This window comes from Orcinus orca, chromosome X (assembly GCF_937001465.1).
Source record: "Orcinus orca chromosome X, mOrcOrc1.1, whole genome shotgun sequence".
Taxonomy (NCBI): Eukaryota; Metazoa; Chordata; class Mammalia; order Artiodactyla; family Delphinidae; genus Orcinus; species Orcinus orca.
This window is the reverse complement of record NC_064580.1, coordinates 114,508,694-114,528,024: the sequence shown is the minus strand read 5'-3', so window position 1 is coordinate 114,528,024 and position 19,331 is coordinate 114,508,694. Positions and strand designations below refer to the sequence as shown.

At 41.4% G+C, this 19,331-nt stretch overlaps 1 protein-coding gene across 8 annotated transcripts in view; it reads left to right on the top strand.

The window, feature by feature from the left end:
* The first annotated feature begins 1,887 nt into the window (after window positions 1-1,887).
* MBNL3 (muscleblind like splicing regulator 3) overlaps window positions 1,888-19,331 on the top strand; it is a 127,759-nt gene continuing 110,315 nt past the window's right edge. For 6 of the 8 annotated variants that reach the window (XR_004479901.2, XM_033416218.2, XM_033416217.2 and 3 more), the window contains exon 1: window positions 2,602-3,085. The gene's annotated coding sequence lies outside the window, so the exon portion shown is untranslated. The other 2 variants (XM_033416215.2, XM_049704968.1) reach the window with 2 other exon arrangements.

The following is a 19,331-nucleotide window of genomic DNA, read 5'->3' as shown; positions in this document are numbered from 1 at the left end:
GGAGGGAACAGCAATTTCCTACTGCCTTTGAAAACACTCCCTAATGACCTGGTGGCATGGAAATTTGCCTAGCTTCATTTGTCACACCACCCTGGATACAAGGGGGACAGTTTACCAGGCTCAAATTTGTTTATAAGGTTGTTCTCCCCTTCAGTGTGGAAAAGAGAGAATAATAAAGTCTCATTTGCAACTTTCACTGGTCAGAAATTTCCAGCAAGAGACAGTGTTGAAGCTGTGCTATGCTGAGAACCAGCAAACTGACCTACTTGTGACTTGAAATTTATGATAAAACAATTATTTCAGCCATGCAATAACAACAAAATCAAGCCAGCTTGTGTGGGATTAGGGAAAGCCAGAGTGTCCCACAGGAGATGTGGTTTGCCACGGTGGGCAGAGGTAAGGGAACCAGTGTTGACCCAAGTTATGTTTAGCATAAAGACTCCTTTGTTGACTCGCTGTGATAACAGTTCCTCATTTGTTAGATCATTGGGTATAAAGTTATATAATTCAGCCTTGCCCTTCTCTCCAGCCTACTGTGGTAGCCAACACCTCCTACTTTTAGCTATGGCAGTTCCTGGACTGCAAAAGCCATTTCCTATATGTCAGCCAACTTTGACTTTTAGAGTAGGGCAGGTCATTTGGCAAGTTGGAAGGGAGGTGGGGAAAGGTGGTTAGGAATGAAAGTGTCTTTTTTCCCTTTTTTCAAATAACTAGAAACTCCTGCCTTCTGTTTGACTTATGCTACGATTCTACCCACTATTACAAACCTATCAGACACCGCCCCTGCACGTTGTCCTGATAACTTTCACAGTGTTTGTTAGATGCCACAAAGGGTTTTTCTCAATTATTTAAAGAGCACAAACTGCTCCTATTATCCCACATTTAACAGTGATTGATTTCTTGCCTAATATCAGCTGGAGAATTCTATTTGGATCAGTCGGGCAGAATTTTTTAAAACGTAATGAGCCTGAGAATTCACTCCACTCTTCTATCTCACTGCTGCTTAAATATCTCCTGTAATGTTTTTGCACTTTCTGCCGAGCATGTAGAACTCTGTACTGGGGTAAAGCAGTTCATTGCAGGAAAGCAGCCCATGAATTGCTATGAGCTTGTCACTGAGGATCCTGCATATGTGTGTGTTTTCAGCTACAACTGTCCTCCTAAGATTAAATAAAAGCATGCGTTTATTATTGTGGGGCTCCAATTAAGGGACAGCTGGTGTTCCTATTACACTTGCATTAAATCAAAACTTGTAATTTAGCTATCCAGATGTACATTATTTTAAGTCAAAATATATAATTGCATTTGCTTTGTACATTTGTCATTCAAAAGTATCTGGTACCCTACCTTAGGGCTCCTCCTACCCTTCAAACTCCGTTAGAGAGGGGGAACTATTCGCACAGATCAATGATTCCCTTTCTGAGGTTAGCGTCTTAAAGGGAAATAAAGGATTTATAGAAGGGACAGGACCCAGGAAGGCAGGTGTTGAGTATTGGTGTGTATATAAATATATTTTTTTTGCCTTCAGTGGGGCGACATATTTATTCACTAAGGTCATTTTTGGAATTACCTATTTCACCTTACCTGTATCCAAAGTGACTATAAAAGTACAGCTTTGAACCACACTGCATTTCTCATTGGCACTTCTGTTCCTGCAGCTCTAGAAACTTTGCTGCCTCCCTCCCCCGCCCCCTCCGGGGCTGTGTGCAAGCTCTGTTTGTTCTCGCTTTTGTAAAACCTGAGCCTTATGATTTGTCCCCCCTCCCCTTCCCTTAACAATGAAATAAAAAGCCTTTGCAGCGGGGGCTGGGCCGGCGGGTTGGGGGGAAAAGGCGCCACACCCCCTGAGAATAAAGCCCGCGCTTCGCTCCGGGAGAACCGAGCACGAATGAACGAACCACACAAAGAATATATTTGGCGACGGAACAGCGCCCTACAGGAAGAAAGTGCCCGCACTCAGAGCGGGATCCGGCGCGCGACTTTTTGGCGCTCTCCGGGAGCAGCGAGAAGTAGGCGGAGGACAGAGAGTCCCGGGCTGGGCGCGGGAGCGGGGGCAGCACGCAGCCCCATTCCCACGCGTCCGGGGCTGGGAGCGGCGCGCGCCGGACCAGGTGAGGGCGGCGGCGGCGGCGGCGGCGGCGGCGGCGGGGCCGGTGCGTGGTGTGCCACGCTACCTGGCCGGGCGGGGCGGGGCCGGGCGGCCGAGGGCGGCAGCGTGCCGCCTCCCAGCCCGGGAGCGCCCGCGCGCCGCTCCACTGCCCGGCGGAGTTTGGCGGGAGTTGCCGTTCGGGCGCCCGAAGCCCCCTCGCCGGCGCCATGCCCTCGGCGCGCCGCGCGTGTGCCCGGCGCTGGGCGCGGCGAGGGCCTGCCCGCCGCAGAGGCCTGGGCCGCCGGGTCAGCTGGCGCTGCCGGGGGCAGGCGGGCGGAGGGCACGCCTTTGGCTGCGGCCGGGCGGGGTTTGGACCGGGGTTGCCATGGCAGCCGCTAGCCCGGCCCGGAGCCCCACGCCCGCCTGCCGCTGGGGAGCCGGGGAGCTCTAGGTGTGCTCCAAGTGGACTAAACCAAGCGCTAGGGAGGCGCGGGGAGGGCCGGCCCGGGTTCCCCGCTGTTCCCCGGCCCGCCGGCCGGCCCCGGGGAAGGGCCCCGAAGTAGTCGAGTAAAAGAAAATCTTCTGGCCTCTGGGCCCGAAAGGAGGCTCGCCAAAGCACGGGGCGTGGGGGGAAGAGGGGATCGGAGGGATTGTCGCCTCCGTCCTGGAGTCCCCGTGTGCGTGTCTCTCGCTTGACATTTTATACCCCACCGCGGCCGACTCGGAGCCGGGTTGCCCGTCCCAGCCCTGAAGTTCTGTAGGTGGGGCGGGCTTTAATTTGCTTATATCTAATGATTTCAGGAGCCTCGCTTTAAAATGGCGGCATTGAGTATCCACCCCTGCTAGAGGCTCTCCCGGCACCGGGGCCACCTCGCGCAGCGCTGCTTTTGCTTCTGCCGCTAACAGATGGCATGTGCTGCTGTTGCTGCCGCTGCCCCCGCCGCTGCCGCTGAGAGCGGGACCCCTTAGGCTCTGGGTTCGCAGTAGCAGCCGAAGGTAAGGATGGCGAGGAGTTGGGGTTGTTGAGCGTGGCTGCCTTCCTAGGACGCCGACGAAATCGAATGCCTTTTAAACTTTACTTTTCAAAATGGCAAAGAGAAGGAAAAGTAATCCTGCAACTTTTTGCAATTTTAGGGCTTTGATCTGTCTTATTGTTCTGCTTCCTTCTTTCTTTTTTCCCTTTCTTTTTACTTCTTCCTTTATATATATTGCATATATAACCTATATATAATATACATTTTGTAATTTAAAGGAACTTGCGTGGCATATTATCAGCAAATGCTTCTAGCCACTCATTTCCCCGTGGCCATGCGATATCGTGGGCAGTGCCCCAGCTTTCATGCTGAGCCGTGTCTCTTGCCGCTCTGGATCAACACATTTGGGCAGCTTGCTTTTACTACCGGCATCTGAAGGGCCTGAAGGTAGATTTTAGGAGACTATTGAAAAGGTAACTTTAATTTTTAGCGTTCACACAAATAGCTCTTATGGTCAGAAAATGAAATTAAATCAAGACGAGCAACCCAAGTTAACATTCAGGTGATTCAATTGTGTAGTTTTATCATTAGTAGACCTACTGTGTGTTTTCTGACTATTGATTGGTATAGATTGATACAACAGTGAGGGTGAATTTATTGTCGCTGTAATTAAGGTAGTGTGTTTTCCAAAAGTTCTTTTTTCTTAGATGTTCCTTAAATGCTAGTGTTTATGAATTGGGCATGGATCCCCACAGCCTAACGCTACACATGTATTGAGTTCATGGGAAACCATCAATTAAAACAAAACTATTGCAAGATTTAATTTTGAAATGGTTGATAATTTTTCGCTCTGTTGACTCCCTGGTTTAATGTCTTTGGGTGGTTACTGATATAATGGTTGGAAAGTAGACTGTTGAAATAGCTGTACAAAAGACTAGACATCGGTGTTTAATACAATTGACCTGAGGTTTTTTTCCCTTTGATGAAAGGCATATTGTCAATGAAGCTTAACAGAGACCTCAGATTTTTCTAGTTACATTCACATTTTCCATTTTGCCTATGAAAATCTAGTCCTTAATGGTTTTTTTAAATAAATTTATTTATTTATTTTTGGCTGAGTTGAGTCTTTGTTGCTGGGCACGGGCTTTCTCTAGTTGCAGCGAGCGGGGGCTACTCTTCATTGCGGTGCGTGGGCTTCTCATTGCAGTGGCTTCTCTTGTTGCGGAGCTCGCGCTCTAGGCGTGAGGGCTTCAGTAGTTGTGGCTTGCGGGCTCTAGAGCGCAGGCTCAGTAGTTGTGGCGCATGGGCTTAGTTGCTCTGTCATGTGGGATCTTCCCGCACCAGGGCTCGAACCTGTGCCCCCTGCATTGGCAGACGGATTCTTAACCACTGCACCACCAGGGAAGCCCCTTAATGTTTAAATACTTTTAAAAGTTGTTTAAAAAATGTTTCTCAATATGTAATACTTTGGGGGGATGCTTTCATATTCATTGAAACTTCCCTAAACATAGCCTAAAAGGGCTTCTGCCCACAGCTCAGCTGATACTATTCTACCTCTGTCCACTTTCGACTTCTCCCAAAGCAGTAGAAGCTACTTGGCTGGCAGATTCTCCTGTTATTAAATTAAGCAAGCTTCTGGGGAGTGGCGGGGGGAAAAGAGATTGTTTTGCACTTATTAGAAATGGTGCAGTTTTCCTGCCCAGATGCTGTAGTGTGCCTAAAAAGAACTTAACTGTTTCCAGTGGAGTTACTATGTAATCCGTTTTCCAGATTATTGTTGGGAGAAGTGTTTGGGGCAGTTCATTGCTTCACATCTGAAAGGAGAGTTCCTCCTGCAGGTAGAGAAATAGATACTTGCATTTTTGCAAGAGAGCAGGGGTGACCAAAAGCAGCTTCCCACGTTTTTAGTGATTACATCCTTAGATTTCAGCTCATGAAGCTTTGCTTCCTCATGTGCTGCCTCGTTGCTGAATGACTTTGGACCAAATGCATCCTTAAAAAGGGGGTGCTGGGGTGGGTGCTAAACCTTGGGCCCAGAACAGACAAGCTGAACTAGTGTCAGAGACATTAGGAAGACATTTTGCCAGTTAAACATTCTGCGGCTTCATATAGTGATGAGATTGGAGACCTTGTGTGAAAACAGGTGAAGGAGTTTGTCAGAAAAAAAAATATTTTGAGAGAGAATTGATATAGTGCTGGGCTAGGGGTGGTGACTGAATGTTTCGCTCTATTTCTAAGAGCTACTTCATTTCTCTAATTTCCTTCGCTGCTTTAAGCCCTCATAATGATTCCCAGGACTATTATAAAGTCCCTTTTTTTCCCTTAACTGTCCACTGAAGGCATTTCACAACAGCTGCTTTTTAAGGGGGATAAAACCTATGATTCTGAGCTGGTATCTGAATTCTCTTTGGTAATCTCCTGAACCTACCTTTTACCTAAGCAATGCTTTGTGCAAATTAGGTGCTTAATAAATGTGGAGTTAAAAAGAAAAATGAGTAGTCGGTAAACTCACAGAGGAGCAGATTTCGTGCTCAGCTTTTAATTTAAACAGAAGATTTTCTGTTTTTTGTGAGCTGGCAAGAACCTCAAAATTTGAAGTAATTTAGAACAGCATTCCCCCTAATTGCTTGCATTTTATTTGCCTCAAATGGGTTCTCTTGCTTCTCACCGCAGTGCTAGGCACTTGTGTAATTCATCCTTCTGACCAGTAGGTGTATTATTATCTGCCCAGCTCTACCATATGAAAAAGTAATCACAGCAGCCGGGGGAAGAAAGGTTTTGTCTTTGGAGGCTGTACAGTACTGCACGTGCTGGAACAGTGGCCATATGTGGGCTGCTGTTCAGATGCTGACAGTGTAGTCGGAAGTACAATTTTGTTCTCCACCCAACTGTCTTTATATGCGAGACGGAAGGGAAGGAAAGAAGAGAGTGAGAAGCCCTAACGTGATGAAGATTTTCTTTCCGAAAAATGTACACTTATCCTGCTTAACAGCGCAGTCAATTCAGGAAGGTGGCAGAATTGTTCTGTTTCGAAATAAATCACGTTGTCTGATAGGATTACAAACAGGGATTGGGGCCTAGCAGACAAGAATAAGTTACAGTCCATGTTTGACAAGTAATTTGATCCTGTAATTAAAGTTAGATAATGGTCACTGCCATGTTAAAACTATCAAGTGTCTGAAAGAGCAGTCAGGCTACACTCACCTTGACTTCGTTAAGGTGCTTCCATACAGTTGAGTTTTCTTATAACAATGTCTAGTAGGGTGAACAGATGGATTTTTTTTCCCATTATAAATGTATGTGATGTCAAGAAAGTAGAAATAAGTTTTGTTTCTTTGGGGGAATTTGCCTCTCCCTACGTGTGACGCAGTTCTCGATCCAAAAGATAGAAAGAAACCCGTGCCTCAGATAAAATGACGTGGGCATTTTTCCTCTAAGAGAATAAACTGTTTGGGAGCAAGTAGTTTAATTGCCAACCAACCCAAAACAAACAAATACAAATTATGATCCAAAAGAAAGCAATTAAATCTGTATTAATGTAGGCTTTTAGATCTTAAGGAATCCAGATGGTCTGTGGCATTCTGCTCGTCCTCAATGGTTATATATTGCCTCAAGACAGCCAAATGACAATGTTGGAAAGGCAACTTCGAGAATTAGAATAAATAAGTTATCAGTTACATTACCGGGTGTTAATGACATCCATGTGACCTAAAAGGGGTCAGAAAAGTTTTTTTTCCAGATCATTCTAGTAAAGACAATATAAAACCATCATTTACTTCTACTTGGTTTTAAATAGAGTGACAGTGTTTTTAAAAGAGTGATGGAGAAATAATGCAATCTGGGAAGAGGGACCTTATTTTTATTTGAGAAATAAAGGTACTCCCAAGTTGTCTGGACACATGAAAGCACACACATGTGCAAACTAGTCTTCATTTTACGACAATTTATACAGCCAGGCACTGATTTATTCCTGGAAGATTATGGGAAAAATACCTATTTTTACAGCAATCCTCCAACTCTAAGAATGAAAGAAAAAATGCTTCTTTTTTTAAAAGCATTCATAATAAATGCTTGTATTACATGATTCTCTCTGAGGCTCTGTATGTTCAACTCCAGTCATTTAACTTTCAGAGAAAGGATACATTGATCACAACTCAAGAGGAAACAGAAATGAAAGGAAGCTTGCTTTAAGCACGTGTGTGTGTGTATATGTAAGTGAATATACATATGAATGTATATAACATGTACATTGTATATAACATGTATGTTGTGTATATTCACATACGTATGTCACACACGTATATATATATACTTTTTTCTCCCTCTATATATATATGATCCTTTTCAAGAAACTCAAGCATAGTAACCCCAGAACTCTTTATAATAGCCATGAGAACAAAGTGTTAAGGGGTAAAAAGGAGACCAATGAGAGATTTAGGAATCAATTAGGCACGCTTGTTAAAATATTATGTCCACTCTTAAGTCCTTCCTCCATCAGCATTAAGTTGGCTCATGAGTAGAAGGAGTGCTTTGTTTCTGATGTTAGGCAGGAGTTCATTTTATGCCCACACAGTGGGTGAACTTGAGGGGCCCAGAAGTGAAGGGCCTCCAGTTGAGAAAGGCAGTCTGGGCAGAATTGCAGGAGGTTGGTATTAGACTTCCAGCAGGCTCTGTGATCTCCTTAGGCCATGGGGGCATCCTAGGGACTGACAGTTTGGCGGATCTTGTTTTCCAGTGTGGATCACTCAAATTAGCTTAAAATTGTCCCCAACAGTTATTCTTTGAATCTCGAGCTTCTTGGCATTGCCCGCAACTGGTGTGGAAATCTGAAAATGGTTTCTAAGGCTTCTTCAGGTTTCCTTGAATGTATGAGTAACTCCTTATTAGGCAAGTTCCTGGGTCTCCTTACCTCATATCACCAGTGCCTGGCACATACTAGGCTGTCAGTAAAACTTGGTTAAGTAAGTGGGAGAATAGTCTTTCTAACTTGTTCTTTTATTTTATGAACAGCCTTCCTGTGATTTCAGGTAGCGTTATCTATTTTTGATTGACAAAAAAAAATTAACCCAACAACAAACAGAATATCCTGCTGGAGGCGTTGATAACAGCTCTCTCACAAGTCCAGGGAAAAGCAAGAAATGGCAACCTTTGGGCTGAGACCTCGAGGAGTAGCCTGAAAACCAGTTGCTCTTTTTCTGTCACCTGTAGTTGCATTTAGTAGATCTCCAGCACATCCCAGAGAAATCAGTCTGCAACAAGAAGTTATGTAGCAACAGTCCTTCAAATCATTTCACCAGATAAAAAAAGGAACAAAATCAGAAATACCGTGACTCAGATGCCTCGTGTCATGTATAGTTTAGAAAGTGATGAAGTGAGACAAAACCCAAAAAGGACACTGAGAGCTGTCTCATTTTCAGTCAAACACTGATTGCCCATTTAGAGGGTGAATTTGCATAGGTTTTTATTTACCAAGATACAGGTATGAATAGCGCCTCTTTTTACTGTGTCCAGAAAGCAAAGTCCACACAGTGGAAGAGACAAGAGCTGCCATTTCAGATCCACCACAATCATCTTTTGTGCCCGGAGGACCATCAGTCTTTAGGTACAGCTTTTGTAGCCTCTCCTTATATAGCGGCATGAAGAAACCAAACAAGGGGGTGGGTTTTTTTTTTTGGGGGGGGTGGCCTGTTAGCAAAAAATGAGAGTGAAAGAACCAGAGAGCTTGCATTTCACCTTTTGTTTTTAGTCTTCAACCTTCACGCGGGAAAACAAAACAAAGCAGAACAAAAGCACCGTGTACAATATTAGCTTGGGCATACATCCCATAGTATAATTCCCCAGCTGTTTGCTTTACAAACTTAGAAAATGAGATTGTCACCTAATGTTAAGGTGGCTGCTTTATTATTATTGGATTCATGTACTATATAGTGGTTTTTCTGAGTTCTATTTAAAACGTATAGAGAAACGCGCTCAACCAGAGGCATGGCACAGTGGCAGAGATCACATTTCACCTCAGCACCCAACTGGAGTTTGCGTTTGTCCTCTGAAAAGCAGGCATTCAATAACTGGCCCAATTGTGGGTGCTATTTTGTTAAAGAACACGTTGATGTTTCCCCAAATTCTTGGAATCTGTGATAGATGAGGATTCCAAAGAAGAGAAGTGGATTCTTTTCAGAAGTGATTTTGAGAAAAATTTAAACTCCTAAGTCATTGATGTCAGCATTTTTCCTAAGTAATTGGATAGCACCAAGAAAAACCTTATTAGCTCACGCAGAAGTATGAAGTGAAAAATAGTACAGATTATAGGGTCACATTTTATGTCTAAAGTCTTCAAATGCAGAAAAACATGGGGGGGGCGTGGTCGAGGAGGTGCCGTGTAATCTGATCTGTTTCATGAATGCCTATAGCAGTGGCCTCAGCCACAGACACGGGCTGTGTCAATAAGTGCTCTGCGGCTTTCTGAAGCCAGGGTCTGGGCTGGAATCAGGTTGACAGGCTCCCCAAGGGAAGGCATTTTTTGAGAAAGACATTAGAGTTTGGCGGAACTTTGGCCAACTAGCTGCCCTGCTACCATTTATTAATCCTCTTTCTCAGAGAGATAAACCTGGTTTTGCTGGGGGACTCATTCGGACATACTGTAGCAATAATACGAGGGCAAAATGCTTGTACTTCCCGACTGAAACTTCCCCTCCAAAGCTCTTTTGTGACTGAGAAGTTGACAGGCTGGAGAAATGTGACACAGGGCTTGGCATTTCACAGTGCTAGAAAAAGAAGAGAATACCTCCATATGTTGTGAAGAGTGTGGTGATAATAATAAAGGATCTAAAATGTGATTCCCTTAGAGAGCTCTCATACATGCACATACTTTGAAGTTGCACAAGTCATGTTGTGGGCTGGTGAGAGAGAGAAAGAGACAGAGAGTCAGAGGGAGAGAGAAACCAAATTTACGAAGCTAGTTCCTCTTCTCTGGGATATTGTAGTCTGCAGTTTTCTCTTACTAATCAGATGCATGCAAATTGTGGTTCTGAAAATAAACCCAAAATTAACAGGAAACATCTAGGCTATCTAATGTCTGATTCTGAGCACTTTTACTTTTCCTAATGTGGTCTGTTATTCCTGTATTCATTAAAAGTGCAGAAGTTCAAGTGACTGGTTGTATGACCTGTGCTAAGGAAAATTTTTTGGAAAAGTTACTTTTTTCACTTGCAAGCTTAGATCATCTAATAGCCCTCCTCATTGCCCTTCCATCTATCCCCAAATAAGTTTCCATAGTATTTTTAGCCACCTATGAAAACAGTTCAGACAGAGGCAGTGAGAAATGGTGACAAGCAATGACAGGAAATGCCGTTTGCGCTGGTCTCCTTCATAACTTAGTGAGGCCACAGCTGGCTGATTTGATTTTAACTTCCTGTTTGGGGGCTACTTGGGTCAAAAGTAGCAGTGTTTTCTGTATAGAGATTTTTTTTGCTTTATTCTTTAGGGCCACAATAAATCTGTCACTGGACTGCATGTTTTATATATTTTATGGACTATCATGTGGTTTGAGTTTAATTTGGAAGGCAGTGCTTTTACAGTCAAGATTCCCCACCACCACCACACACACACGTGCAGCTTTAGGGTCTGGGGTTGCATGGGCCTTTGAAAGTTTATAGCTCTATTTACACAATAGTGATTGCTGAGAAGGGCATTTCCTGCCAGTTAATGACTGGTCAGAAAGGCCAACAGTCCAAATCCAGGGAGAGACAACCATTCATTAAATGCCACTAAGGGACCAGGGCGCTTTTATCACGAAGTGGTTAGGAGAAAGTGAAAACGCAGTCTGCCTTTTGAAGAGCCCAAAGCAGCGCCGGCAGAACCAGATATGGATGTGCTGCCTTGTGGTATGAAGAACGGAGCTTCTTTTCATGACAGGGACCAACTGACTTTCCCACAGGGTGCCAAATCAAGACGTGGGTGAGGAGGGCATTTCCTTCAGGTTGATGACCCAGTGGAGAGGGGACAAATAAAGATAAGGGCCCTGAACTTGCCAAGTATTAGCTGCCTGAAAATGGTCAACTCACAGGTGTTACAGCTACCTTAAAAACCTTTAAGATCACATGGTTGAATTTCCTAATTGGTTGAATAACTGATCATTGCCAAAGTGGACAAGAATTTAGGGATGGAAAGAATGATCTCTTTTCAAGGTCAGTTTAGCAGGACACCGATATTCCGTTTCAATTCCCTAATATAAAGAAAAGGTAAATAATATGTATGAAGAATGCTTTGCCTCTTGTGGAAGCACCTTTGAGGGCTGTAATATTAACCATTTAACCTAAGACATTCCCAGGAAACAGTTTTGTCCGCAGTATAATTCTTGCCTGCTATAAAGCAGCTGAGGTGTGAAGAATTTGGCATTGATTTAGAGCGAAAACAGAATAGGACCGAGATTAGGTTCACATCCAGGAATTACTGACTTCCTGGCCTGTCCTTTGCTCCCTTAGCTTCCTAAGCCTTCAATTTGCTAAAATGTTAAATGTTTATAAAGGATAAACATCTGTTCTAAGTTCTTTAATAGATACCTCCACATAAGGGAGGTTGTGGGACACCCTGACTTCAGAACTTGGCTTGGTCCTTTACCTTGAAATTTTCTTTCATATCTATCAGATTTGGTGCGGGGATGGCAGGGGTGGACTGAACCTCTGAAATACGGGCAATCATAATAGGCCAGACACCTGGGTTTCTTCATGGGATTGAGAAATCTGTCACAGGCGGCACAAACCAAATATTAAGTTTCATTTTTGGGTCTGGAAAATGTCATTACATGCTTTTAAAATATTCAGTAATCCAAAGATTGCTGGTTATAACCAGTTCAAAAAATAAAAGTTTTCCAAAGTTTAAAACACTACAAATGAACTGTATACCAATTACTGTTGTTATTATTAGATGAGGCCTCGAGCACATTTATAAACAAAGAAATGACTTGGATGAACTAAAAAAAAATTTGAAAACATGATTTTATTATTTTGAGCATTCTTGCATTTGAATGTTAAGATACACTAAAATTCTGCGAGCTCAGATTAAAGACAATATTCTGATTTACAAAACGTTTTGGATTAAGAACAAATAAGGTTCTTCTGAGTAGATGTCCTATTACCTGAATTAACACACATTTGTAATTAGCAACACAGCTGCATTTAAATAATGATCCAGAAACCTTAGAAGTATCTTGTTCTAGGAGTTTAAGTACCCCGTCCATCTTCTTGACATCATGTTTTGTTTAGCAAACCCTTTCTTTGTAGGTTATCCCCAAATATATTTCAAGCTGGTTGGGATTCAGTTACCACAGTCTGTACTAGTGGCCTCAAAATTAATGAAGATTTACCCTACTATAAGTGAAGCCAATACCATTACCTTGTGGCATGTGAAAAGTCTATTTGTTCTATCAGCGTAGTCTTCAAGTGGTGGGCAATAAGTCATTAGTGCATAATGAAGTCTGTTTAGTAGGTTATGACTAACATTACTTTTAAACAAAATTGAATAAAATATACAGCAAGAAAACATCAGACTATATCGTGTAGTAGGCTTAGATATTTTTTGTGAGACTTATTTCAGATCTATGCACATATGTACTTAGGATGTAAAATGTATTTCTCACTATTTGTTGCTGTTGAAAAGGTTTAAAAGTCAGTGTTTTAGTAGATGTTATTTCAAACCAGGTCAGAAATGTTTTTTCCTCTTTTTTTTGAAGGGAAAGTGGTCAAGGGATACTGGGGTCTTGGGTGCTGACATACTGAATGATGTTGGTTAAGTTCCTTCACAGTTGTGTGTCTGTTTTTCAAACTGAGAAGTGAGACATATTGCTGTAGGAATGCTGTAAGATTTAACGTCTATGATATGTTGTAGTCCCGAGGGTATACACTTTATGTAAGTATTATGTATTTACCAAGTGTTATTGATAGACCATGAGACACAGAAAATAATGCTAGCTAGGAACAGAAAACAAAAAAAGACATCTTAGAAAAACAACAACAATAACTAAAAATCTTGGGATGGCTGGGTGTGAGGTGCTTGTAGCAGCAAAAGAATGGTTAAAAAGTTTAAATGTAGAAAAAAGCCCACATTAATATGAGTTTAATGAGTTCAAAAATTGGCTTTGATTTTTACAAATCTAAAATGGTCATATCAAGAGAGAAGAAAGCTGATTTTTAAATAAATATAAATGTACACATTTACCATGTTTGGAAGAAAACCTGTGGGTGGCTATTTTCTTCTGCAGTGAGAAAAGGCACACATTAAAATGAATTTTAAAATTGTGGATGGGAGGCATAAGCCGAGAGTCTGTTAAATATACCTAGATCAATAGATGGGAATGATTACACAAATAAAGACAATGGTAGTAACATAGCCTTTCTAATTACTTTTTTGTACTGATGAGAATTAGGCCCAGCAGTAGGAAAAAAAAAGATTTACTCATATGAGGTACTGAGTATAATCCATTAAGAGACTGGAGACCACCTTAGAAATCTGGACAATTTGTGCATATTCCTTTGAATTAGATCATTGTGAGGGGGAGGAAAATATTGCCTTCTGGGGTACTGTTGCATCTCTCCAGTACGTACGATCATAAGGATATTGTCCTTACCCACCCAGCCCCATCCCCAGTTCTCTGCCAGTGCCATGAAATCTCCTTTATGGCTGAACATGCTGACTTCATTCCCAAAGGTCTTTTACTGTGGACATCTTTCAGAGCCTTAATGCACTGCTGCTTTCTCCACACGGAGAATTTGAAATGAAATTAGGCTTTTCATCGCAGACATTTAAATGGTAAACTTAACTTACTACTCTGGAAATAAAATACAATCTCAGCTGTAATCAGTTGGTAACTAAATTCTGTCAATTGTAAATGAGTTCTTATCTCCCTCTTCAGATATACCATATTTAAAACTTGTTAAGAATAGAGAAAGGCTTACACATCTAATGGTTGTGTAATTAGCAATCAATTTATTAAATGGGATGTAAAACAAATTAAGCATCATAATAAAGTGTTATACCATCACCGACAAAAATGTTGCATGCATTACTCTATTCATCATGATAAAAACTAAAAAATGATGGATTAATCTGCGTACATTTCCCGATCTTTGGAGCGACAGGTTTTAACTATTTCTTATTCTGTTTGTTAAAGCTGTTTAGAGAGCACTAATATGTATGTTTTTAGGCCACAGGATAACTCTGCCTATAGCATCTGTTTCACCATAAACAACATTTTAGTAGCGTAGAGTAGGTAGAATAAGATGTGGGCAGTTTAAGTGTGAGTTATTCAGGATTTTCAGTTGCAACAAGCATGTGGTTGTTTGTATGTTTTGGGCAAACAAAATTAGTCATTGGTTTGGGGTGTCAGCTACTTTTTTAAATTTTTAAATTTTTTATGCAATTTTAAAGGTTACACTCCATTTACAGTTATTACAAAATATTGTCTATATTCCTTGTGTTGTACAGTACATCCTTGAGCCTTTCTTATACCCAATACCTCCCACTCCTTCACCCTTATATTGCCCCTCACCTCCCCACTGGTAGCCACTAGTTTGTTCTCTGTATCTGTGAGTCTGCCTCTTTTTTGTTATATTCACTAGTTTGTTGTACTTTTTAGATTCCACACATAAGTGATATTATACAGTATTTGTCTTTGTCTAACTCATTTCACTTAGCATAATGCCCTCCAAGTCCATTCATGTTGTTGCAAATGGCAAAATATCATTCTTTCTTATGGCTGAGTCGTATTGCAATATATGTATTTATTTTTATTTTTAAATTTTATTGAAGTATAGTTGATTTACAATGTATTAGTTTCGGGTGTACAGCAAAGTGAGATATATATATATATATATATAAATTTCTTTTTCAGATTCCCTTCCCCTGTAGGTTATTACAAAATATTGAATACAGTTCCCATGCTATACAGTAGGTCCTTGTTGATTATCTATTTTATATATAGTAGTGTGTATATGTTAATCCGAAACTCGTAATTTATCCCTTCCCTGATCTTTCCCCTTTGGTAACCATAAGTTTGTTTTTGAAGTCTGTGAGTCTGTTTCTGTTTTGTAAATAAGTTCATTTGTATCATTTTTTTAGATTCCACATTTAAGTGATATCATATGATATTTGTGTTTATCTGTCTGACTTACCTCACTCAGTATGATAATCTCTAGGTCCGTCCATGTTGCTGCAGATGGCATTGTGTCATTCTTTTTTTGTGGCTAACTAGTATTCCATTTTGTGTGTGTGTGTGTGTGTGTGTGTGTGTGTGCGCGCATATCACATCCTCTTTATCCTTTCATCTGTTGATGAACACTTAGCTACTTTTTTCACTTTAGCCCTGTGGGTCTATTTTGTGAATACTTGGCAAATTAATAGTGATAAGAAAAAGCTATGGAAGAAGGTGTGCTAAATCCAACTAAACCCCAAGCTGTCATTCATTTTACACATCATCCTCGCTTTTCTCAGTCTGTGAAATATTATGATCCCTTGTGTAACACATCTGTCAAATTTCATTTAAAACTTCAAGGTATACATGGAACACAAGACCTTCGGCAGGTGAGTTTATTTTGTTTATTGTGAATGAAAATTTCCCTCAGAAGGCAATGAGACTGTGAGGGCAAACTGTCTTCTAGAATGAAGAAGGAAGATGGAAAGAAAGAAAGAGATGCTAGATTTGCTAGTTTTTTGCTTGGATAATTCCTTTTATCATATTCATCATTTTCGTGGGACCCTATTGGCCAAAAGAAAATTAAGATGTTGGTATTGCTGTTGGCAGAGTTTTTTCTAACTGATAAGTGAGGAAAACGTCTTGGTTCTAAGAATCACCACCATTAGTGCTTTCAGGAAGCCTGCAACGATTGGACATAAGAAAAACAAAAGCCTGGTCATCTCAGCTCCAGGACAGGAGCTCTGGTTCCTGTTGTTCCTCATGTTGAGTAATAATTCAAACAAGACAAGACAAACCCCTCTTGAAATGAGAGGTTGGTTGGTTGGTTTGTTCTTAAGTGAAAATAAGCTGGGTTTCCTTGAATCCCTGTAGAAGGAGTGTTGTGAAGCACACATGCAAACTTCAGAGTCTTCAAATTTTTAGCTTCCTAGAGCAGGACAGAACTTAGGTAATAAGAAGTCAGAGGGCTTCCCTGGTGGCACAGTGGTTGAGAGTCCGCCTGCTGATGCAGGGGACATGGGTTCGTGCCCCGGTCCGGGAGGATCCCGCATGCCATGGAGCGGCTGGGCCTGTGAGCCATGCCGCTGAGCCTGCGCGTCCGGAGCCTGTGCTCCGCAACGGGAGAGGCCACAGCAGTGAGAGGCCCGCATACCGCCAAAAAAAAAAGAAGTCAGAAAGTAGAATCAACAACCATTGCTTTTGTGTCGTTGAGGGTCCGTTTCTGATTTGCTGGGTGTGAATAGTGGCATAGAACTTAACCACGTGAGATGTCAGAGGCCTGCGACTTCCCTTGACACCTTCTTAGGCTGGCAGGCCCAGACATTGGCTCTTGGAGTTCTTGGGTGGCAGTGCTTACTACCACCTTCGCCTCCAATCTTAATATCTGTAGGCAGGAGTTTATATATAGGAATAAAATTTGAACTCCCATTTTCAGGCCCAGTAAAAATGTCCTATAATAGACGTTTAGAGTCAACTGACATTTATCGAATACTTACTGTAGCCAGATGCTCTGCTACGTGCTTTCATTATTGTTATGACAATATTTTCCCTAGCTATGAAATGCAATTGGTTCTAGCCAGGCAAGTACTCTCTTTGGCATGAATAGATATCAGGCTAAAAATTGCACCTTCAGCTCTTTGCTCACTTTTTTTTTTTTTAACATCTTTATTGGGGTATAATTGCTTTACAATGGTGTGTTAGTTTCTGCTTTATAACAAAGTGAATCGGTTATACATAAACATATGTTCCCATATGTCTTCCCTCTTGCGTCTCCCTCCCTCCCACCCTCCCTATCCCACCCCTCCAGGCTGTCACAAAGCACCGAGCCAATATCCCTATGCCATGCGGCTGCTTCCCACTAGCTATCTACCTTACTACGTTTGTTAGTGTGTATATGTCCATGACTCTCTCTCGCACTGTCACAGCTCACCCTTCCCCCTCCCCATAACCTCAAGTCCGTTCTCCAGTAGGTCTGCGTCTTTATTCCTGCCTTACCCCTAGGTTCTTCATGACATTTTATTTTCTTAAATTCCATATATATGTGTTAGCATACGGTATTTGTCTTTTTCTTTCTGACTTACTTCACTCTGTATGACAGACTCTAGGTCTATCCACCTCATTACAAATAGCTCAATTTCGTTTCTTTTTATGGCTGAGTAATATTCCATTGTATATATGTGCCACATCTTCTTTATCCATTCATCCGATGATGGGCACTTAGGTTGTTTCCATCTCCGGGCTATTGTAAATAGAGCTGCAATGAACATTTTGGTACATGACTCTTTTTGAATTTTGGTTTTCTCAGGGTATATGCCCAGTAGTGGGATTGCTGGGTCATATGATAGTTCTATTTGTAGTTTTTTAAGGAACCTCCATACTGTTCTCCATAGTGGCTGAACCAATTCACATTCCCACCAGCAGTGCAAGAGTGTTCCCTTTTCTCCACACCCTATCCAGCATTTATTGTTTCTAGATTTTTTGATGATGGCCATTCTGACCGGTGTGAGATGATATCTCATTGTAGTTTTGATTTGCATTTCTCTAATGATTAACGATGTTGAGCATTCTTGCATGTGTTTGTTGGCAGTCTGTATATCTTCTTTGGAGAAATGTCTATTTAGGTCTTCTGCCCATTTTTGGATTGGGTTGTTTGTTTTTTTGTTATTGAGCTGCATGAGCTGCTTGTAAATTTTGGAGATTAATCCTTTGTCAGTTGCTTCATTTGCAAATATTTTCTCCCATTCTGAGGGTTGTCTTTTGGTCTTGTTTATGGTTTCCTTTGCTGTGCAAAAGCTTTGAAGTTTTATTAGGTCCCATTTGTTTATTTTTGTTTTTATTTCCATTACTCTAGGAGGTGGGTCAGAAAGGATCTTGCTGTGATTTATGTCATAGAGTGTTCTGCCTATGTTTTCCTCTCAGAGTTTGATAGTTTCTGGCCTTACATTTAGGTCTTTAATCCATTTTGAGCTTATTTTTGTGTATGGTGTTAGGGAGTGATCTAATCTCATACTTTTACATGTACCTGTCCAGTTTTCCCAGCACCACTTATTGAAGAGGCTGTCCTTTCTCCACTGTACATTCCTGCCTCCTTTATCAAAGATAAGGTGACCATATGTGCGTGGGCTTATCTCTGGGCTTTCTATCCTGTTCCATTGATCTATCTTTCTGTTTTTGTGCCAGTACCATACTGTCTTGATTACTGTAGCTTTGTAATATAGTCTGAAGTCAGGGAACCTGATTCCTCCAGCTCCTTTTTTCTTTCTCAAGATTGCTTTGGCTAGTCGGGATCTTTTGTGTTTCCATACAAATTGTGAAATTTTTTGTTCTAGTTCTGTGAAAAATGCCAGTGGTAGTTTGATAGGGATTGCATTGAATCTATAGATTGCTTTGGGTAGTAGAGTCATTTTCACAATGTTGAGTCTTCCAATCCAACAACATGGTATATCTCTCCATCTATTTGTATCATCTTTAATTTCTTTCATCAGTGTCTTATAATTTTCTGCATACAGGTCTTTTGTCTCCTTAGGTAGGTTTATTCCTAGATATTTTATTCTTTTTGTTGCAGTGGTACATGGGAGTGTTTTCTTGATTTCACTTTCAGATTTTTCATCATTAGTGTATAGGAATGCCAGAGATTTCTGTGCATTAATTTTGTATCCTGCCACTTTACCAAATTCATTGATTAGCTCTAGTAGTTTTCTGGCAGCATCTTTAGGATTCTCTATGTATAGTATCATGTCATCTGCAAACAGTGACAGCTTTACTTCTTCTTTTCCGATTTGGATTCCTTTTATTTCCGTTTCTTCTCTGATTGCTGTGGCTAAAACTTCCAAAACTATGTTGAATAAGAGTGGTGAGAGTGGGCAACCTTGTCTTGTTCCTGATTTTAGTGGAAATGCTGTCAGTTTTTCACCATTGAGGATGATGTTTGCTGTGGACTTGTCATATATGGCCTTTATTATGTTGAGGAAAGTTCTCTCTATGCCTACTTTCTGCAGGGTTTTTATCATAAATGGGTGTTGAATTTTGTCAAAAGCTTTCTCTGCATCTATTGAGATGATCATATGGTTTTTCTCCTTCAATT